At 33.3% G+C, this 24484-nt stretch overlaps 2 long non-coding RNA genes across 3 annotated transcripts in view; one reads left to right on the top strand and one right to left on the bottom strand.

The window, feature by feature from the left end:
- The window catches only part of LOC106730964, an 82954-nt gene that overhangs the window by 13567 nt on the left and 44903 nt on the right, over positions 1 to 24484 (top strand). The window lies entirely within an intron of this gene.
- LOC116664250 overlaps positions 1 to 24484 on the bottom strand; it is a 42121-nt gene that overhangs the window by 14308 nt on the left and 3329 nt on the right. The window contains exon 1 of one of the 2 annotated variants that reach the window (XR_004320669.1): positions 21270 to 21820. The exons of the other annotated variant lie outside the window; for it this stretch is intronic. This is a non-coding gene — a long non-coding RNA (uncharacterized LOC116664250). Of the gene's footprint in view, positions 1 to 21269; positions 21821 to 24484 lie in introns of those variants that run through there. 2 annotated transcript variants of the gene reach the window in all.

Genomic DNA, 24484 nt, shown 5'->3' with positions numbered 1-24484 from the left:
AGAGATCCATCAAGAGGCAAGAAAAAGCCCAGGAGGTGTGGGGCTTGGGTGCTCAGAGTCCAGTAAAAGTAGGTACACACTCCATAGACAGAGTGTGGGCCATGTCCTAAGAGGGAGAGAGAGGGGGCTGTGGCCTTGGGACTGTCTTGGCACCTGTGGGCATGTTATTCACTATGCTAATATATTACAATGGACATGTAATGATTTAGGCCAGGGCCTACTAGAAGTCAAGTCTCCCACCATTTTGAGCATCAAGGCCTCCTGGGGGTTGAATCTTTTGCCATACTGGTGTTAATTGCCCTGTTATTCCTGAAATGGCTGTGCCCTGCCTCCTTCCTGTCTCATTCCTCCCTCAGAGATTTTACTCTTACAATCTTCTTAAGGGGTTGTAGAGGGATGATGGTCCTTCTTCTGAAACCACTTCCAGGCTGAGTAGGGGCGTTGACCTTGCCTATCAGGGAGTAAAAAATCTCTGAATGCCTAATCTAAGGGCCTCAGGGGCAGGACAGCCTTTTGTTTCTGTGTCCAGAGTGCTGAGGGCATGGGCCATCATCTGATGTGGGACTGTTGTAACCCACTGTTTCCACTGACTTCTGACCAATTTTTTTAAAGATGAAGCCCCTTTGTAACAGCTTGACAGTCTGTAACAACAAAAAGACTTAAAAGGCATGGTTAAACACCTGTAATTGATAGAGATTTGTTTGTAATTACTAGAATTCTGACTGGTTATATGTATAAACTTAACATATTAAATAATCCTAGTTAACTTAATATCTGAGATGTCTCAGGTTTTCTTTAAAGCATCTTAAAGTTACCTGGGGCTACAAAGAACTTTTTGAATTTGTTAGATATTTAAAATCCTGATTATGTATGAAACCTTTTTTTCCCCCATAGTTGTTTTACGAAACTCTTACTGAAAGCATACATCTTATTTTCCCACTGTGTACTGAAATACTTATTTTAGGAGCTTTAATTACATATATTATCATTTTAGCCCTCAAAAGCCTTAAATCTCTGGCAAAAACCAAGAAGCAAGCAACTGTGAATTGGTTGTCATATCACCATTTCCTGACTGGAAATTTATGTTTTAGTTTTTTATTTTTTTTCTTCCTAAGGCAAAGGTAGATAAACTTAGATCTGCCTAGCAATTAATATTTTAATATTCTATAAATGGCACAGATAGTCAGTGAACTTTTTAACTTCGTTTAGTTTTAAGTACCAAAATTTGGAGAGACAATTCTAGGTAGATACTTTCAAAAGAAAACTCCTATAGAGTTTACCCCAAATCTCTTATTTTGTTTACTTTTTGAAAGTTTTTTTACATTGAGTTACTTTTTCTGCTGACAAATTTGTAACAGATATAATAAAGTTCTTCTTGCCCTCTAGTAAGCCTAGGCACGACCGAAGTATTATCCTTAACACTGATGTCTCTAAAGACAACATTTCTATTAATTAAACCAACTAGCTTAAGCTAGCTTCACTACCAATACCAGTACTGAATCCTTTTTAGATAACGTGAACCTGAAATTTATTTTGGCCAGTTTTCTCTATGTTTGAGTATTTATATACGTACTTAACTTCCTTTTAGCCACTTAAAGAGTTCTTTTACCATTTAATTGTGACAGTAGCATACATCTATGACATACAAGCCAGGCACCTTATAGTTTTCATTTTAAAATTTTAGTCATGAATCAGATAGAGCAAAGTAAAACCCATTGGCACCAAAAGAGGTTGGATTTTAACTGGGGTTTTTGGCAGATAGAACAAATCAAAGTTGCCCATCTAGATGGCTAAGCCTTTTTACTAATATTTATGAAAAAGAGATAAAATTTTTACTTGTCCTTCGCAAATTAGGTTCCAAATTATTTATCCCCACCCCACCCCCGTTTTTTAATTTTTTTTTAATTTGCATTTTAAAAAGATGGTGAGGTCAGAGTTCCCGGAGAAGACGAGGTAGAATATTTGTATTTCAAAGGCATAGGAAGGCAAGTTTCCCCTAGAAAGACTTTGTTTTTTAAAGGCCAGAAAAATAAAGTCTTTTCAAAATACTTGTCTCTTAAGGTAAATACATAGGGGAGGTTTGGGGAGTGGTGGAAGGATTGGTGGGCTTTGTATCATTTTTGAGCCACATCACACATCTGGTCCTGTAAAGACTAGATTTGTAAAACAAGGACAGTTTTTTATCTCATTTAGCTTAGGGGAGACTTTTCCAAAAAATTTATATTAGGCTCCAAATATCAGCTATGGTCAGCTTAGTCCGATCAGTGGCCTCCGATTTGGCCATCTATTTATGCACACTTTTGAGGTGGTTTCCTGGGTTTGAGAAGTATTTTATTTAAGGCTCTTGGTTTTGCCTTTGATCTGAAGAAGCTGGCCTGTAGCCTCACGTGGTCCCATTTCTGATGATCAGCTGACAATAGTAGCTCTTTCAGGACCTCAGCTTCCGAGACAGCAGGGTTTACTTGAGAATCAATATGGGGTGGAAGGGAGACCTCTTCTGGCTTGGGACTGAGGCAGGCTCCCAAAGCCAAGAGTAGACTTTTTTTGGGTGTGTGTCTTTCATGTAAGGGTCTTTGAATTGGATTATTTCTTGGGATTTACTGAGCAAGTGGGTCCTTTCCCAATGAGGGGACGGGGCACTCAGCTACCAGCAAAAACTCATGTGTAAAAGTAAATTTTTAGTAAGCACCTTGTTTGGGGCCTTCTGTTGATCCCCATTGTAATACAGGATTGGGAGGACAAGGGTCCAAGGAAATCAGTCAGCACAGACTAGGTGGCTCCCTTATCTAATAAGATGACAGCTTTTCTACCTGCCATGTGAAGGGTTACCCAAGGCTCCACCGGAGAAATGACCCGGTGTCCTGTAGGAGCCAGGGAGGGTCCCAGGCCCTGTCATTCTTTAGTTGTCTCAGCCATCATTGGTTTGGGAGTCCCAAGCCCCCTTCGGGACTGGGGGCAGTCCCGCTTCCAGTGGCCTTTTTATTTGCATATGGGGCAGGGTCCTGGTGGACTTTTCCTATACATGGGGCATTTGTTTTTCCAGTGGCCCTCCAGGCTGTACTTAAAACAGGTCCCTTTTTGGTGAGACAGTGGCTCTGATGCAGGCATCCTGGATCCTGTCCTCACCATGGGTCTTGGTGGAGGATAACTCTGAGGTGGTGCAGAGATGAAGGCTGCCGCTAAGAATTGCGCCTTTTGCTGTTGTCCCTGAAGCCTTTTTGCCTCTTTAGCCCTGTCTCTATTGTTCAGTACTTTAAACACCAGATCCATGAGCTGATTCATGGGGATCTGGGGTCCCCAGCTGCCCAGATGGGGCTTAGGGTTAGATGATTGGAAAGACCTCTCCAGTGGGGTCCTTCCCAACAGGAAGCAATGGAAGAATGAAAAAATCTCCTAGTAAGATTCCTGGCCTTGAGGCTTCCAGATCCCACAAGGCCCTTTCAGTTCTATGTTCATGAGAGAGGAGGAGTAGCCTTGGGGGTCCTCAGGCAATGGCTGGGTCCTACCCAACAGCCTATGGGATACCTCTCCAAGTGGCTAGATCCCACTGCTTGAGGCTGGCCTTCCTGCCTAAGAGTGTTGGGAGCCCTCTCTGCTCTCCTGGTGGAAGCTTTTAAGCTAGCTCTGGGGGCCCCTATACAAGCATATGCTAACTATCAAGTTTCTGACCTTTTAAAAGGCAAGGAATGTTTCTGGCTCTCAGATGCTTGGCTTCTTAAATATCAGGCATTATTACTGGAAAACCCAGATGTCACTGTCTCCATTTGTGGGACACTCAATTCTGCTACACTATGACCATCACCAGATGAGTCTCTTCCCTTTCGCCTATGTCATGAGACCCTATCCATTTCTCTAGGAGCTAGAACAGATCTCACCAACCAACCCCTGGAAAACCCTGATGAGATCTGGTTCACCAATGGGAGCCACATATTCTCACAAACCTCTTAGCAACTGAGACTCTGCCCTTGCCCTAGGGGACTATGGGTCCCTGTTAGACAAACCTCTTTCTTAAATGTCTCCTGGTTCAAATCTTTTCTCTTTTAGGGCCCCCATCAAACTGATTTAAGACTAATTTAAAATGGCTCTGACATTAGGGTCCCTCTTTGGACTCCTCTTTTTGTTCACTGGACTAACACTTCAACATGTGCTTTCTAAAACCTAAACCAACAGAAAGCACAGAAATCAACTTTTTTTAAAGACCCTTGTTTGCCTCTTTTGTCCTTTGGCTAGGATTAGCTCTGTATATTTGACCTCTATCTTTTCAACCTTCTTACGAAAAGTGTTTCTTCACGTCTAGAGACAAACTTCAAATGATTATATAACAAGGTAATCAACCAATCAGCCAAGACCACTTATATACAAGCCCCTCAATGAACACCGAGCCTTCGCTCACATCTTGCCCAAGGACAGCCAGCTAGTCTGGGATGCCAACGAGCTCCATCATCACCCTAGATCAGCAGGAAGTAGCTAGAGGGGTCCACACTCTCTATGTCCCCAAGATTTGGGGTCTCATGACTAGAGTGGGGAATCTTAGGTAGCTTAGAGTGAAGTGAGCATTGGGCAAAGGGGGAGGAAGGGGAAGGGAAAAATCCAGAACACAAGAAACCTGAGCTCTCAATCAACCAGAGCTCAGGGAAACCAAGTAGTCAATCAATCAAGCAATCAATCAGTCAGTCAATCAATCACAAGGCCTGGGGGTGGATGCACACCCTGTGTCATGTCTCTATGAGACTCGGCTCTCCCAAAATAAGTTTAAGGTACTTGGTTTTCCTCCTGGCCTACCCCTCATGTTCATTTCTAATCAGATAGTTAATCTAGGATGTACTGATTTACCTATCTTATTGTATACCTAAAAGAGTGTTTATAAACTCCTAAAAGAAAAGAAAATCCACATAATACGGGAATTCTACCTTGTGTTAATATTGAAAGCCTCAGGTTATTTTGAAGAGTCACAAGATAACATTTTAATGTCACTTATTAATTAAGGAAGAACAATTATATATATATATACACATACATACACACACACACATATATACACATATAAACACACACATATGCTCATGTAATGCTTTAAATAGTTCTTGCAAAAATGTGCTCTCAAATTAATCTAAGTATATTTTTCAATACTCATATCTGTTCTATCAATATTTTTATTTCATAGTATTTTATATACCTTAATAGGTGATTGTAAGTATAAACTAAATTTAACTTTGAGGATGAGAACTGGATATTTCTTGAGAAATCTGTTTTTACCATTTAGAGGAAAAGTTTGGGTTGCTTCATACAAGGTAGAACAATTAGTTATTATCCAAGAAGCCTTCATGTCACATCCATTTCATGATGCATATGCAAATTTTTGTTTATTGCTTACTAATATGCTCATCCAATGACTATTTTCTAAATTCAGTTAGCAAATCCCTGTTGTTTGGTTTAATTAAAGACCATTTAAAATGGCCAGAACCATCAGTTTGTATCGTTCTACTTCATAGACCCTTGATATAAATGGCTTCAATCACCAATAAATGTCAACTACCCACATACATAGCACAACCTTAACTCGGCTATTATAGAAAAATGTTCTACTTCCAAGGTGATACTCACGGCATTCTGTTCCCTTCACATCCCTTAACTTTCATAGTTTCTAAAGATCATTCAAACCTTCATCATTCATTCAGTCCATCAGTTCCCATCTATTACTCTAGTCAATCTTGAATTCATATAGCTAGTCAACATCTGCTGCACCTTCCCCTGAAGCTCCCTCATTGCTTTATCATTCCAGTGCTTGTCAAGCAACCATGGCCAGTCCTGTCTCACCTGCCACTTTGCTTGCCATTGGTTAATGCCAGGGAGTTGATATCCTATGAAATAATATTCAAATCCCACAAAATGATCTTTAAATATTTGTCAGTCCTTCTGTTTATATTTCTTTATTGGCTATTTCTGTTCTTTTCTTCCCTGAATTCCTCACACTTTTTTCTTGAAGGAAGATGATCTTAGGTCATGGTGTATTTAAGAGAATATGGCAGTATGGATTTATGCCCTTATTTCTCTCCTTTTCAGGACTTCACTGAGAGCTTTTGAGGCAGCACAACTCATCTGAAGACTTGAAATTTCAGCTTATAAATACGTTTATGTAAGGAGTCTTTATCGGTTGATTCCCCATAGGTTGTGCTTTCCTGCATGTTAGTCTGTGGAGCACTGGCCTTCAGCTTCATTTGTTAATCTCTGACATTTCTAATCTCAGCACTCTATTGTATTATTCTGCCTTACCTGTGGGGATGGTTAAGGTGCTGAGGTGGGCAGTATCATTTTCTCACTGGGCTCAGGAGAAAACATACGTTTTCATCATGTAATACTGTACTATTTTTTGTGTAATACTTGCTAAATTTTTGAAGCATCAGTGGTTCTTTGTCTATTAATTAACCACTTCAATGTCCATTGATATATTTGCAGTAAACATTATGGGTGCTACACTTAGTTGTTTATCATGTTAAGCTAAAGGGATATATTCCACTTATGAACATTTTAGATATTATCAAGCAAAGCAAATGTAAATATTTTGGAATTAAGAGCACCTTTTTTTGGTCCCTCAAATTACATTAATTTAGAAGTTTATTTATGCATTCATTAAATACTTACTGAAAACGGTGGTATATAAAACAAACAAACATAGGTTTCAGAACTATAAAGACCTGGGTTTGATTTTCATCTCCTTTACTTAGTACTTATCTGACTTAGGTAGGTTATATAATCTCTTCAAGTTTCAGTTTTCACATCTGAAAAATGAAAGTAATGATTGTTGTATCATAAGACTATGAGGACTAAGGTAGAATACATGCCTAAAATGCAATACATAATGTCTAAAGCATGGCAGGTGTTGAATATCTTTTCTTATTACCTATGTGAAATTTATCTAGAAAAAAGATATCTAGAGGAAAATTATGTCAACAATAGTACTAAGTTCAGGAGGAGAGAGATAAAAGTACAGAGTTGTTAAGTTTTTATACTATATCAAAATACTATAAAATATCATTTGGATGTAGTTTTTGATAAGTTGAAAATATATAATATAAACCCTAAAGCAAGTAATAAAAGCAGGTAAGGATAATAATAAAGGATAAAAAAGAATCATAAATAATATTCCCTTCATCTAATAGAAAGCAAAAAAAAAAAGAAAAGTAGAAAGGAAATAGACATGTGGTAAGTTTAAACACAGACATATCAATATTCACATTAAAAATAAATTAAATCCTACTCAAATATCCCAACTAAAATAAAAGATTGCTAGCTTGGATAATAATAAAGCAAGAAGCAACTGTAAGTGCCCATAAGAAATCCACGTTAGATACAAAAGATACCAATAGCTTACAGTAAAAAAGATTGAAAATACATGTCATGTTAATACTCAAAAAAGAATGAAAAGTGACTATATTAATATCAGGAAAAGTCCATTTCAGCAAGAGAAAGACTCTTACTAGGGAAAAAGAGACACTTGTCATGATAATGATTAAAAATGCAATTCAAAAAGGACGTAAACCAAAACCAGAACCAAGTTGTTTATGTACCTACTAACAGAGCTAACAGAAGTGAAAAGTTATAAAAGAATAATAGCATAAAAGATAAACTAGGCAAATCTGGAATTTTCATCAGAGATACCAACACTTCCTTTCAAAACCTGATAGTTCAAATAGACAGAAAATCATTAAGAAAATAGTAATAAACTTGAACACCACCATCAATCAACTTTTCTTAATATTTATAGAACTCCATCCAACAACAGCAGAACACACACTCATTAATGTGCAATTTGATCATTTACCAAGATACACCAAATTCTGGGCCAAAAAGGAAGTCTCTAAGAAGAGTTCAAGTCATACAAAATATGTTTTCTTATTATAATGAATTATATTATAATCAATAACAGAAATATATCTTAAAGGATATTCACTGTGTCTTAAGAACATGATTTACCACACCTCTGAAAGATCACAATAGTGACCAGGATTTTGTTTACTCTAACACAGACAGTGATTTATTTTTTCCGTAAGACTTATTTTAGGGACTATCTCAGAGTAATACTCTTCTTGAGGTATAAATGGCATACAAAAAACTGCATACAATTAAATTATACAATATAATAAGTTTTGGCATATGCATATACTCATAACACCGTAACCACAATTGAGAAAATAAATACATCCATCGCTTCCAAAAGTTTCTTCCTGCCTCTTTTTTTTTCTTTTTTCTTTTTTACTGAAGTATAGTCAGTTCACAATGTTGTGTCATTTTCTGGTGTACAGCATACTGCTTCAGTCATAACATGAATATACATATATTCATTTTCATATTCTTTTTCACCATAAGCTACTAAAAGATATCGAATATAGATCCCTGTGCTATACAGTGTAAACTTGTTTATCTATTTTATATTTACCCGTCAGTATCTGCAAATCTCAAACTCCCAATTTATCCTTTCCCACTCCCTTCCCCCCGGTAACCATGTTTGTTTTCTATGTCTATGAATCTGTTTCTGTTTTACATATAAGTTCATTTGTTTTTTTTTGTTTTTTATTTTGTTTTTTAGATTCCACATATGAGTGATATCATATGGTATTTTTCTTTCTTCTTCTGGCTTTCTGGCTTACTTCACTTAGAATGACACTCTCCAGGGTCATCCATGTTGCTGCAAATGGCATTATTTTACTTATTTTTTATTGCTGAGTAGTATTCTATTGTATAAATATACCACAACTTCTTTATCCAGTCATCTGTCGACAGACATTTAGGTTGTTTCCATGTCTTGGCTATTGTAAATAGTGCTGCTATAAAAATTGGGGTGCAGGTGCCTTTTTGAATTAAGTTTCCCTCTGTATATATCTCCAGGAGTGGGACTGCTGGATCATATGGTAAGTCTATTTTTAGTCTTTTGAGGAATCTCCATACTGTTTTCCAGAATGGCTGCAGCAAATTACATTCCCACCAACAGTGTAGGAGGGTTCCCTTTTCTCCACACCCTCTCCAGCATTTATCATTTGTGGACTTTTGAATGATGGCCATTCTGACTGGTGTGAGGCGACACCTCATTGTAGTTTTGATTTGCATTTCTCTGATAATTAGTGATATTGAGCATTTTTTCGTATGCTTATTGGTCATTCTTATGTCTTCACTGGAGAATTACTTGTTTAGGTCTTCTGCCCATTTTTGGATTTGATTGTTTTTTTCTTATTAAGTCATATGAGCTGTTTACATATTCTGGAAATTAAGCCCTTGTCAGTCTCATCTTTTGCAAATATTTTCTCCCATTCTGTAGGTTGTTGCATTGTTCTGCTTACGGTTTCCTTTGCTGTGAAAAACCTTGTAAGTTTAATTGGGTCCCATTGTTTATTTTTGCTTTTATTTCTATTGCTTGGGTAGACTGCTCTAGGAGAACATCGCTAAGATGTATCTTCCTGCCTCTTTATAACACTTCTGCCAGGCCTTTCTCTGCTGCTCCCCCAGGCCCCCATCCAAAGGCAGCCAATTATTTACTTTTTATCATTATAGAATAGCTTTGTTTTTTAAGAAGTTTGCATAAATACAATTCTACATATGTATTCTATTTTTGTCTGTCTGTACTCATTCAACGTAATTATTTTGAGATTTTTTTTCCATGTTGTGTGTATCAATAGTTCATTGCTTTTTATTTCTGAATAGTATTCCGTTTTGTGGACATACGATAACTTTTTTTTATCCATTTACCTATTGTGAATAGTTTTGTTTCCAGTTTTGAGCTATTACAAATAAAGCAGCATATATATATCTGTGTGTGTGTATATATATATACACATACACACATATACATGTATATATACAAGTGTGAATATATGCCTTCGTTGGCATGAAATGGCTGGATGATCTTATATGTATGTCTTAACTTTTCAAGAAACTGCAAATTTATAAAGCAGTTGCAGCAGTTCTCTTATTTTGCATCCCCACTAGCAGTGTATGAAGTTTCCATTTCCTCCATATCCTCACCAACACTTGGTATGATCATTATTTTTATGTTTATATGTGCCAATAGGTGTTCAGTCGTAACTCATGTGTTTTTAATATCACTTCCCCAATGACTAATGATGTTGAGAAACTTTTCAAATGCTTGTGTTTCACATATCTTCTGTGTTGAAGTGATTGTTTAAATCTTTTGCATTTATATTATTTGTTTTCTTATTAAGCTGAGAGAGTTCTTTCCATGTTTCACTCGACATTCTTTGCCATATATATAATTTGAAAATATTTCCTCCCAGGATATGTGTTGTTTTTTTTTCATTATTTAATGGTGTCTTTTGAAGAGAGGAAATTTTTAATTTTGATGTAGTTCATCTTATCAAATTTTTTCTTATAGAGAGTGCATCTGAAAATTGTATCTATGAAAATTTTGCCCCAGATCATAAAGATTTTTCCTCTGTTTTTATAATCAATGTTTTATAGTTTTAGGTTTTACTTTAAATTTCTAGTCGCTTTTCAGTTAACTAAGCTTCTGTGCAGTGTATGAAAGTTAATTTTGTCCCCAAATTATATACACTCAATCTAGAACTATTTTTTGAAAGACTATCCTTTCTCCATTGTAATTTTGTAAAAAATTAACTAAATACATATATTCTTCATATACATATATATGACTTTAACAGACTGAAGTAATATCTTCTATTGACTAAGATTTTTTTTAAAAAATCATCAATTTTAGATTTTGTCAGATGTTTTTTCTTATCTATGGGGATGATCATATTTTCATTTTTAGTTTTTAATTATGGTGATTTTTAAAAGTTAAAACATTCTTATTGGAATAAAACCTAGTTGGTCATGATGTATTATCCTGTTAAAATAATGTTAAAACTGATTTACTAAATTATTAAGATACGTTTACACCTATATTAATGAGGGATGCTGTTCTGCAGTTTTCTTTTCTTGTAATGTCTTTGTCAGATCTTGATAACAGAATACTACTGAACTAATAGAATGAGTTTGGATTTATTCATTTTATAGACTTGTAAAGATTGTTTGGGTAAAAGTGCTTTCATTTCCTTATAACTATTTGGTAAATTTTACCAGAAAGACACCTCATCTCTTTGTGTGATTTTTTTTAACCATACATTTAATCCTTTTCATAGCTATAATGTAGTGTATTTCTTTTTCAGTGAGCTTTTACAGTTTTTCTTTAAAGGCATTTATATATTTAATGTAAGTTTTGAAATTTAATGGCATAAAGTTGTTGATAATACTCTTCTATCCTTTGAACATCTATAGATCTGGAGTGGTGTCACTACTCTAATTCCTAATATAGGAATTTGTCTTTCCTCTCTTTCTCTCTTCCCTTCCCAGACAATCAGTCTGTCTAGAGTTTAATCAATTTCATTTATCCTCTCAAAGAATCAACCTTTTGTCTAATTTATTTTCACTTATATTCTACTATTTTCTACTTTATTAAATTTTATCCTCATATATATTGAATTTTATTTGCTCTTTCCTTTTCTATTTTCTTATGGTAGAATATGAAGTCATTGAGGTAGGTTATTTCTAATATATGTGTTTTGTCATAAATTTCCCTTGAAAGCACTGACTTAACTATGTTTTGTGGATTTTAATACACTGTATTTTCATGTTTTGTTCAAAATCCTTTTTACTATCTTCTATGAGTCATAGGTTATTTATAAGTTTAATACTTAGTTTCTAAATATTAGTGAATTCCCAGAGACTTAGGTTATTGATTGATCATTTAATTTTATTATGGTCAGAAAGCATACTTTGCATAATTTTATCACCTTAAATATATTGAGATTTGTTTTATGACACAGAATGTGGCTTATGTTGGTAAATATTTTGTTCATTTAAAAAGAATATGTATTAAACTGTTTTGCACAATTATTCCATAAATGTTAAATAGGTAAAGTTTGATGCTAGTGCTATTTAGGAATTATTCTGCATTATTACTGATGTCCTCTCTACTTGCTATATCAATTGTTGAGAGCAATATTGTAGTCTCATAGCTTCATCTTTACCATTATGTAATAACTTTTATTCTTCTTAATACTCTTTCCTCTGATATCTACTTTTTTCCATGTTTCTCATTTTGTCAAACATTTCTTTGATAAGGGTAAACATAATACATATGTTTTTATCATTTTGCTTTTAGCTTATTTGTGTATTTATATTTTAAGTGTTTCCCTTGGAGTCAGTATATATTTAGGTCTTGTTTTTTTATTCAGTCTATGTCTACCTTAATTGTTACATTTAGACTTCTAGTGTTAATATGGTTCAGTTTAAATGTGTACTTTCTTATGTGCTTTCTATTTTTCATCATTCTTTTTTGTTGCTCCTTTTTTGCTTTTCTGCTTCTGGATTAAATGAATATTTTTTAAGGTTACATATTTTTTCTTTATTGGCTGATTAGGTTAGCTATAGCTTTTTGATTTGATAGTTTAGCAATTGAATTAGGATTAATGTGTCTTTAACTTATCACAGTAAGTTTCCTTCAAGTCATACTATTGAATATATTCAATATATTATAAGAATACATAAGAAAATTCACATACAAGAATCTTACAGTGGTACATGTCTGTTTCTCTTCTCAACTGTTGTGTTATTGATCTCATATATTTTATCTTTATATATGTCATTAAACTCAATCTATATTTCTATTTTTTTAAAGAGTCAACTATATTTTAAAGATATTTAAATATTAGAAAAAATATGAATTTACTAACACCAACTACAGCTATCAGTGCTCTTCAGTTCTTTGGGTATGTCCATATTTTCATCTTATATTCCATTTCTGTCTTCACTTTTTGTTTGACTTTGTATAACATTTCTTGCAGTGTAGTTCTAACGTGGATGAATTCTTTTAGTTTTTAATATGTATGTAAAAAATATTTCACCTTAATTTTTGAAAGATATCTTCACTTGGTATATAGAGTTTTAGGTTTTCTTTTAGTATATTAATGATGTTGCTTCACTGTCTTCTGGCTTGAATTGTTTCTGATGAATAGTCTAAAATCATTTTTATTTTTGTTCATATGTATATAAAATGTATTATTTCCTGGCTGCTCTTAAGATTTTCTCTTTATCATGATTTTGAGCAATTTGATTATGGCATTATTTCATGTGTCTTTATGTATGTGTTGCTTTGGATCTGTGGGTTTATTAGTTTTTACCAAATTTAGAAAGTCTTCACATATTTCTTTAAATATACTTTTCTCTACCCTCTTCTTCCTCTCTCCTTCAGGCATTCCTATTACACATATATTAAGTAGCTTAAAGTTTTTCCACAACTCAGTGATGTTATGTTGTGTTTTTGTTTTTGTTTTTTTTTCTTTTTTCCTGTTTATTTTGGAAAAAAAATTTTATTACAAAGGCACATATTCACTAATCTTTTCTTCTCAATGTTAAATTTGAAGTTAATATTATCCATTATATGTTTAATCTCACACATTATCATTTTTTCTCCTTTACAGTTTCAGTTTCAGTTTGGGCCTAATATCTTCCAAGTCTTTCCTCTATTTTTTGAGATTATAGAATGTTGCTATAATAACTATTTTACCATCTTTGTCTACTAATTCTAACATCTATTTGATTTCAAGGTCTGTTTCAGTTAACTGACCTTTGTTCTCTTTATTCTCATATAGTATGACCCATAATAAGAAATTCCTGCTTCTTTTCATGGTGGCTAAATGTTTATTGGATACCAGAGATTGTGAATTCTACTATATTGGAAACTGGATACTTTTATTTTTCTATAAATACTCTTCATCTTTGTTCTGGAATGTGATTGTGTTATTTGGATACCTGTTGCTTGTTTAGGGACTTGCTTATAATTTTAGGTAGGTGGATGAAATCAGTACTGTATTTACTTTAGGGTAATTTTTTTCTGATACTGAGGAAGATTCTGATTGATACTGTGTGCTTAAGTTAATGATGTTAAGTTCAAACCTTTATTTTTTCTCTTGGAACATTTTTATTTTGTCTCCTTGTTTATGAAATCAAATATTCAGTTGCTGGCTTACTTCTGCTTACCTCGTTTCTAAGTTACTTGTTTAGGAGAGATTCTCCATATACTTCATGCATCTACCTAACTAAAGCACATATTATACAACATATCAATTAAAGAAATATAAAATTGCACATTAATTTACCAAATATGTTCATTTTTGGATACATTAAATGACATGTAAAGTGCACCAGTTTGAAAAAAAATTTTTTTTTGGTTTAAGTACTGTATTTTTTTAATTATTGGATTAAAAATTACCAGAAGATCATGTCCAATCATAAATATATGGAGGTTATAATGAAAGATAGTTGTAGATTCTGATTAGACTTAAAATAATATAGGTCAATGCAGGCAGAATTGTTTTTCCAAAGAAATTGCTGCAGTAAAGAAATAAATGCATATTCCTCTTGAAAATATCTATAAAAATATTTTTTGAAATTTAGCTCATTATCACACTGACCAAGGCTTATGGCAAACAAAAAAAGTCACTAAAAATTAGCCTTTCTTAAGACATAAATAAACAAATATTTCATATATTATCTGAAACCTGTATTTTGAACTGAGTTTATTCCTGTAAAGAGATCATTTATATCCTTGGAAACATTCACAAATTGTTTTATACTAATTTAATGAGTTTTTAAAACTGGCATATGGCTTAGGCAATATGACCTTTTAATCAACCAGAAATGCTTAGTAACATATTCTAGTGTCTTTCTTAATAAAAAGAATAGTACACTGTGACCAAGTGTGGTTTATCCCAGAAGTACAAGAATTTTTTTTTTTAAGGCTTACTTTTAAAAAATGGCTTTTTATTAATATAAGTTTATTTCTTACCATTTATAACATGAAACATTAAATGTTGTACTTCACAGTCAAATAATCATTCTATGAAACTATACATTTTAAAATCCATTTTATAAAGATAAAATTGAGAATTTTCTGTAGAGAATTTTTTGAGTCAATTAAATTGAGAACAGGTTTATTGAATTGTGTCTACCCTTTCTTCTCCCTGTTCAGTATTGTAATATAAATATTATATTTGGGCCTTTAAAAACCAATTTTAGACTTTCACTTGTCTGTGATTTAAAAATATATTAACTTAGATAATTTTCCAAGAAAGTCCTGAATTTCATTATTGTGAGAAGAAAGTAAATGTTGCATTTTATTCTATTTCATGTAAATAAATGTTGTTTCACAATTCAACACTAGTCAGTTACTGACTTTTCCTAGCCTTTTCACTAAAAAGTCTGTTCCAAGCACTGTCAACCATATTGTCATGTATAATTCATCATTCCCATAAAGTATGATCAAAGTTTTATAAACTGAAAGGTTTTTAGATGAACTTCATTTTGCTACCATGGTAACAAATTTGTGAGGCTTAAGTAGGTAATGCGTTAAAGGACAATTGCTATGGATGCTTCCATAAATCAAGTTCATATGAGAAAAACTATTTTTATTTATGTCGTCCAAAGTCACTGTGATAAAATAAAATTTGAATAATGTGTATATACACATTTAACTCAGATTTGACTTTTATCTATAACCTAAACTCGGAAATCATTTTTCAAAGCATTCATTGCAGCCAAACATTCCCATTAGCATAGAAGTGATATTGAGAACTTTTTTCTGGATTTACAAACAAAAATTAAGTCAAATTATTATTGTGTATAAAATCTTTCAGCTATACTATGTGCTTAAGATGCAATGTTTTAGCTTCTTAAAAAAAGAAGTGTCACATTAAGTAAATACTATCTGAGGTATCATCAAAGTGTTAATTATTTCTAAATTGATTACAATACATACACACATGTGCTAAGGAAATTCTCATATTTTTGCAAGTCTGCCTTTCATATTTATTGTACACAGGCATATACAAAGACTAACACACATACTGCATTTTATATAATACAATACACAGCATGTACACATACACATAATTTTCCTTGGGAGTCAGACTTCAGAATAAAATGAAAAAACTGAGTATGGAATGGTAGAGCAGAAAACTAACTTGAAGATAAGAATTTACTGTATCTCTTTGTGAAGTGACAATATAGTTCAGTGAAAATTCGCTCTGGTTATTAGCAAGTATGAGCAGATTAAGTTTGAAATGTGATAACCTCTCCATTGAGGTTTGTGAATTCATTTGTTCATAAACACTTTTATTGTGGCAGAGTCCTACTCTAAGGCAAGTGGTGGTGTTAAACTTTACTTTTATTTTCCTGTTTCATTGAGACATCTGAAGCTTATGTCTATATAAGTTTTAAAAGCTAAATTTTAGAATAATCGAACTGAACTAGCCACTGCAAATAGAGAAAACCATTACATCAGTACTGTCATATCCAAAAGGTTTCTTCAGCAATCAGAAAATCCACTTAGTATTACAAAATAATATTCTGAAAAAACAGAGATGTGTAAAGTAAATTGTCTGTGCCAAACTGGAATTTGCAAATAAACCAGATACTCTTTAAACCAAAAATGTAGGCCTATACCACCAAATAGTTCACATCTTTTTTCTCCATCCTATTAAAATGCAAGAGAATGATGTTAGATATATTAGCCTTTTTTTCCATATTAAAGTAAAATTATGACAAAGATTTATGAGTACCATCATGGCCTGTTAGCAAGGGATGTAGCAGTTAATTCTGTAATTGTCTAACATGGCAAACCTTAACACTGTTTCCAAAATTGCCTGGTTTTCTTCTTCTGGTCACATAGGGTATTTACCCTTCTCTGCCCTCTATGAGTTCACTTTGGCCACACAACTTCCTTTGTCCATTGAAAAGTGAGTGAAGGTTTAATTGTCCATGCTCTCTTCCCCTGCTATTGTAGCCCTGTTGAAACGAAACAGCCATAACACAAGTACCATATAGTCAGCAAAAGTATCACCTAATTGACCTAGAGATCATAAGATGAACAAGAAGTAAACCTTTGTTGTTTCAGACCACAGAGATGTTGGGGTTGTTTTTTTCATCAGCATAAGCTAGCCTATTTCCTAATATATAACTAGTATTTTCAGCAAATAAGGAGAGACAGAATTCTGAGTTACTGAAATGCAAAATGTGTGAAAATGTATCCTACAAGTCGAAGGTAATTTGAATAAGATTTTACAAATTTTAAAAATATAGATTCAATATGAATCTATATTTTTCTGGCCAGCAGAAGTCCCACGAGACGGAATGAATTAATAGAGGCTTTGTGGAAAAAAGTCAAGAGAGTGAGAAGGAGTCGGGAGTCAACTCTCCATGAGCCTCTCAAATGCTCCCACATTTATTGAGTACAGTCAAAGGAGGAATGCAGGAATTTAGGGAAGGACAGGGTGGGATCACAATGAGTACAAAGGCTTTGTTTATTGTTGGCATTTGGCTCAAGGTCAGAAGACCCTTTTTGGTGAATCATAATCATGTTGAGCCTTTCAGCTTATCAGGGCAGAACATATGAGAATCAGCTGCTTAACAACTTGGACTCCGGTGGCAGTGCCTGTCTTAGGTTGCCCCCCTCAGGGGATCTTACCCATCTTTGGCTAACCAGCCTTCTCACCTCTGAGTCTGCAGCTTTTTATAACTTGTTTACCATTCCAGCCCAAGGCTGTTTTGGGGATAGAAGACTATCTTTAACAGCAAGTACACCCAGTGTTTATAGCCTAGGGCCTGGGTCATTGCTAAAACCTCAACTATGCAAGCAAGGCGGTGACTAAGCACATCTTCTTTAAGAAGATAAGTGGCTGGGGTCTGTTACAATTTGTTAACCCAATCATGGGCTCCCACATCCAGTCTTATTCACATTTCCTTATTTTTACCCATATGCGTGTGTGTATCTGTATTAAATTCCATACTATCTTTCCGCTTGTAAATGTTTGTGTATCTATCATGATCAATATTCTGAGCTAGGACCCCTTTTATAAATACATTCACTTCCTTCTCATCACCTCTTGATACCTAACCTTGGCAATCACCATTCTGTCTTCCATTTCTAAATTTTATTTCAAAAATGCTATACAAATATAAATATATTAAACAGTATGAAACTTTTTGTGATTGGCTTTTCTTTTCCATTTAGCAATATCTCTTTGAGATCCATCCAAGTAGAGTATGTATTAATAATAACTTCCTTTTTACTGCTGAGTAGTATTCCATGGTATGTTTGTACCACAGTTTAGCATTTGCCTGTTGAGGGAAATCAGGACTGAGTACAATTTTTGGCAGTTACAAATTAAGCTGTTGCAAATATCTGTGAATAGGTATTTGTGTAGTCATAATTTTTTATTTCTCTGAGATAAATGCTCTAGAGTGCAATTGTTGGATTGTATGATAATTGTACATTTAACTTTTTAAGAAACCGCCTAACATTTCAGAGTGATCATTTTACATTCCCACCATCAGTATATGGGTGACTTGGTCTCTCCACTTTTTCACTAACATTTGGTGTTGACATTATCTGTTTTTTTTTTTTTTTTTTTTTCATTTTAACAATTCTAGTAGGTATATTGTAATATCCCCACTGTGGTTTTAGCTTGTATTTCTCTAATAGCTGGTGATGTTGAATAGGTTTTCATGGGCTTATTTTCCATCTATATATCCTCTTTTGTGAAATTTTTGTTCTTATCCTTTGCCCATTTTCTGATTGGATTGTTTGATATTTTATTGTTAAGTTCAAGGGTTCCTTATGTATTGTGGAAGCTAGTCCTTTGTCAGATAAGCAGTTTGCAAATGTCTCCTCTCACTCCATAGCTGTTCTTTTTCATTCTCTTCACATAGGTTATCACAGAGCAAAAGTTTTTAATTTTGATGATAACTAAACATTATTTTCCTTTTGTATACCATTATTTTAGAATCACATCTAAGAACTCTTTGCCTAGTTTTAAATCTGAAATATTTTCAGCTATATTTTTTCCCTAAAAAGTATTATAGTTTTATGCTTTACATTTAAGTCTATTATCTATTTTAAACTAATTTTTATAAGGTATAAAGTTTAGGTTTAAGTTCATTCTCCCTCTCTCTTTCTCTCTTCCTCCCACCAGGAGCATTTGTTGAAATGGCTACCTTTCTTTTACTGAATTTCTTTTCCACCATTGTCAAAAGTATGTTGAAAAATATTTGTGTGGGTCTGTTTTTGAATTCCAGTTCTGTCCCATTGATTAAATTCCTCCACCAATATCACATTTCTTTGATTACTGCTCTATCGTATGACTTAATATTGACTACAGTAACTCCTCCAAAGTACTTCATACTTTGATGTCAATATTTTTAGCTCTTCTAGTGCTTCTGCCTTTTCATACAAGTTTTAGAATAATTTTTTTTAATCTACAAAGTACTTTGCTGAAATTTTGATATTAAGTGCATAAAACCTGTAGTAGTATTGGTTTGAGGAGTATGGCTATTTCAACTATGTTGAGTCTTCCAATCCATGAACATGATATGTCTCTCTATTTATTGAGGTCTCCTTTGATTTCTTTCATTAGCATTTTATAATTTTCAGTATAAAATTTCTACATGTGATGCTTAGCATTAAGCTTATCTAAGTATTTCATTATCTTTGGAAAATGATAATATGTTTTTAATTTGGTTCTTCCATATTGATCATTAGTATATAGAAATGTAATAGATTTTCTGTAATGATCTTGTGTTCTGTAACCTTGCTGAACTCACTTAAAAGTTCTAGGAGTTTTCTAATAGACTCTTTGGAATTTTCTACTGAGGCAATCTTGTTTACAAATAGATTTGCATTTGACTTAATTGTATGAATATATATATGTGTGTGCCTATATCTATATCCTTTCTCAGTTGGTATTTTTTATTGATTTGTAAAAACCTTGCATACTGAGGTTAGTAAAACTTTACACTTGAGGTTTTTCCGTGCCATTTTCTTTTTTGCATCCAGACTTCCAAAATTTATGCACTCAAATTTGTTACTTTATGATTATTGAAGTTTAATTTCCTATAGAAAAAAATTTGTAAAAATCTATTTTATTTATTCTTCTATATTTCCTTATCTCACATTTAAAATTATATTAACATTTAAATCTTTAATCCAATAACTATTTTGTTATATAGTCTGAGGTAGCAGATGAAAATTTATAATTTTCTTACTGAAAGCTAATTTTCCCAAAATATTTATTTCAAACCCATTTTTGTAATGTTTTGAATGTTTTGAATTTATAAATTTAGAAATGTAAGCATATTTGTAGTATAGTTTATTCCTGAGAATTCTTTTCTTTCCCCTAGAAGAGGTAGGGACCCCAATCATTACCTGAAGTCATGGAACCTCTGCTACATCTTGATTCACTGTTGCCAAATTTCATTGGCAACTGGAAGTAGAATAGGTTAAGCTATACAAGGGGCTTCACCCATTCTAAATGTGTCTCTGTACATTACTAGTACAATATGTGGAGGGGAGCAAAACACACACACAATGAAAATCAAAAGGAGGTGCATGGCGACATTGGCACTGAATAATATGGTATTGACTCACTGACTTAAGAGGAAGTTTCAACAGTATTTTATTTAAGAAGTAGCTGCTTAATTTCAAAGTGAAAATATCATTCTGCTATTCTCATCTCATTTTTAGTAAAATCCTTTATAGCTTCCCTCATAACTTAGTTGTGACAAAATGTAGAAAAAAATCTTCCCTCCGGCAAGTAATATCACTAGTTTTATCTATCTTACAATCAAGACCTTTTGAACAGCCTGTATATTTGTAAATTTGTTTGCTGATATACAAAATTGTTTTTATTTCTTCAATGCTACTTAAAGTCATCTAAAATTAAACGGGTTTACTATTAAGATTCTTTTTCAAAAATTAGGATAGTCAACTGTTTAAACTGAAATACAAGCAGATGGTCAGTGAGTGCTTTGTTCAACTCTAAGACATCCATTTCCAATATTTTTTTAACCTAAGCAGAGCTAAATCTAAATTATTCACTCATTCTTTTTAAGTCAGTATTTAGTAAATGACTTCCATAAATTTTGCAATTTGAATTTTAATTATAATCATTAGTGATTATTTTCTTTTTGCTGTTGTTGTTTATACTACAGGTTTTAAAGTTTTTTTGCAAAAGCTTTAAAAACCAAATAATAACTTTTCAGAATGTCAAGTGCTGGCACTTGGGGCACTTGGCAAATTAATGTAATAGAACATAAAATGACAAATAATGAGTAACCAAATAGGAATTAATTGGCGAAGTAAATCAATTTAGAGTTAAAAGAAATATTTTTGCCACACTGATTTTTATAGTTCATTGAATGCTTACCGTTGTTCATTTTATATTCCTTTGGGTAGTTGTTGTACCCCAAGCTAGACTAAAATAATGGTCAGACTACCTCCTCAGAGGAGAAGAGCCAGGCAGAGAGCAATATGCAGTAAACCTAAGTCACGTTTGCAGGTGTTTCTTTTCAGGGTAGCTTTTAAAGAAAACAAACAAATAACAAGATATGGATTATTGAAAGGCCATAGGATTCATGCCACAAGCTAGATTATCTAGCTGCATACACCTACCCGGGACATTCTGACAATCAAGTGAATGGTAGTTTCATTCATAATTTCCATAAGTACATTGATAGCATCTACTTAGAGATGTACAGGTTCTAATCAACATTCATTTTTAGACACAGATTTTCACACATGCCCTTAAAGTCTCTCACAGCAAAATTACGTCCAAGTTGTTGAAACTCTGTTGCATCTTAGGATAATTTTAAATTCTTTCATGAGGAAAAAAAATATTGATCTTCTCTGTTAATAACTCTGCAACTTCTGTGTATATTTAGTTGCTGCTTCTGAATATGTAGACTTGTTTGGCTTATTCATATCACCTTTCTCACCTTAGATCCACTTTCAAAAGCATTTTTTTCTCTGTATAAACAAAAATCACAGAACTTGTAATTTGGTCTCTTGTCAGAATCTTCACTATTGGATTATGTGAATTTCAAGACATGTTAAAGTTTCCTAGGAAACTATTTCATAGAGTAATTTACTGTTTTTTATTCAGTATGCTTTATCTCTGTAGTTTGTGTCATGTGGATGCTTTCACTTAAATTCTATTATTATTGAAGTTCTGGTTCAACAAGTATAAAAAGTTATGAAATAATTCCTTAAAAATATTTTTGAAAAAAGTACTTTAATTAAAATGATGTAGGTATTAACTAAAACATTTACATTATTAATTTGTCTCAGGTTTTAGTGGCAGTATACATGAATATCTCTACAAACAATTCTTTCTGAATGCTTTCCATACTATATAATTCAGTGCTTTCCCGTTTTTGCGTTGACTGCCAGTATGGTCTAAATTTGTTGCTATATCAAAGTAATTAATACATTCTAGCTGAAAGAAACTCTTTTTATCCTATCAAATACATGTGAGAGATAAATCATGGATAAACTAACATAACTCACATATGAAAAAAAAGACTACAGAATTAGGTAAATGATACAAGCAACAATATAATGCATTCTGTTTACATGATTTATGGCATTTGAAGAAAAATTAGTATTTTGCAAAGGTATTGATCATGGAAAGGTTATTCATTTTGTTTTTCTCTCCTCTCTTGGAGACAGTGATAAAGTATTACTCTTTTGCTACCTAAAACACCAGATTTTGGTGTTTGATCAGCCCACTACTAAATGTCCCAAAAGGACAGGAAAAATGGGTTCATTCTTTTTATTTCTCTCAAAGCTAGTTAAATGTCAAATCTATATTTTGTCCAAAAATATTTAGATACTTTGTTTACTTTTATTCTTAAATATTGATTTAAATACCAGTTAAAACATTTAAAATAAAATGGTCAATTTTGAGAAAGCAAAGATTATATAAAAAACATAGTAAATTCTGGTAATATTACTTCAATCTAATATTTTTCTCTTTATTTAAACCATCTTTTACAGATAATAAGCTTAATGGTAGCAGCCAAAAATTTATTTTCTTATTCTAGAATTTTCTCAAAAGATAAAATAGAGAATAAGAAATGGTATTTCTCCAGCTGTTTGTTTTTTTTTTTTTCACTTTTAGGTATATCTTCATATATAAGCCATTTGAATTCATTTCCCACAGTAGTTTTCCTAGTACAAGTCCGTATATCTTACAAAAGTGGTAAGAGAAAGACATCAAATGAGAATACAAGCATGTGGTTCCCCCTTTATATAGCCCACAAGCCTATACTAGTAAGTAGAAATATATACACTGCACGCAGTGAGAACTATGAATTACGTAGTTAATAGGAATTCAAATCTCAGTTCTGCCGTTTACTGGCTTTGCTGCTTCATCCACGTCACTGTTATTTCTCTGAGCTTAGTTTCATCATGTCTGAGTAGAAATAGTGATCCTGTGTTAGTGTAGTGTTCTGATACCCTGAGATGATGTATGCAGTGTGCTAGACCCATAGAGCACACAATCTATAAATACTATTTTTGCCAAGCCCATCTCCCACATTTCCTACCTTTAATATTAGTACAAATTTGATGCCACTGTCCCAGTTGACAAAGGACAAGGCTGGAGATTTCTCTTGAAGGAAAACATCATAGTATAGTCAAAATTAAATCCTTATAAAATATTCCTTGAACCTAAGACTAGTGTTGACAGTAGGTCAAACAGAGTTTTGTTTTGTTTTTTTAATAATCTTGGTGAAAATTCTATATAATCTGGTACTCCTGGGTGGGATCAATTTATTTCTGGGAAGAGGAAAATTGCCTTTTCCAGGAAATTTTGCCTTTACGGGAACATTTCTCTGCCTTTGTGAATACTCAAAAAAGCATCACATGTATATCCAAGTGCTGCTGTATTTCAGGGAACACATGTCATAGGGATGCAAATTCTAACCAGAACTGGATAACTGCAGTAGACATGAATATGCTACCCCCTGTGATGGACACTGAGATCTAGAGTAAATTTAATTTGAGTGAACAAAGAATTGCTAGAAAGAGCTGCACTACAATAATATTTTAAGAAATTAATTTGTTCTCGTGATTTTTCTTTTCCCTGTTTCAGAAAGGCATTCAGTGCTCTTTGTCTTATATTGGGCAGGGATGTTTCTATTTCAAAGGAAAAAAAGCTAAAAATAACAGAAGACATTTTCTTTCCTTGAATTTTATTTTGCAATAGTCTGAGGCCTAGAGTGAATTTTGAGGGGAAGAAAATAGGAAGAAAGATGGCAGAAGGAAAAAAATGGATATTTCCTCTAAAATGGAATGGAGATGGATAGTAGTCCCACAGAGAGTAAGAATTTAGTCCTCACATCTTGGGAACTTTCCAAGAATGATAATCTCAGCTTCAGAAAATAAGGAGCTGGTGGTACATCTAGAAAGGCTGCACTACAGACAGTGATCAGGGCTCCCAGACTTGGCAGAGCCATTTACTTGAAGTGATAATACAATGAGATTATCTCTATGATGATGTCCAGCTAAAGTTAGAAACATGTACTCTGTTTTTCAGGCATAAATGAGCCTAGTTTCTAAGTGACATTAGACAATATGAGA

Source organism: Camelus ferus, chromosome 6, assembly GCF_009834535.1.
Source record: "Camelus ferus isolate YT-003-E chromosome 6, BCGSAC_Cfer_1.0, whole genome shotgun sequence".
Lineage (NCBI taxonomy): Eukaryota > Metazoa > Chordata > Mammalia > Artiodactyla > Camelidae > Camelus > Camelus ferus.
This window is presented reverse-complemented; position numbering and strand designations above follow the sequence as displayed.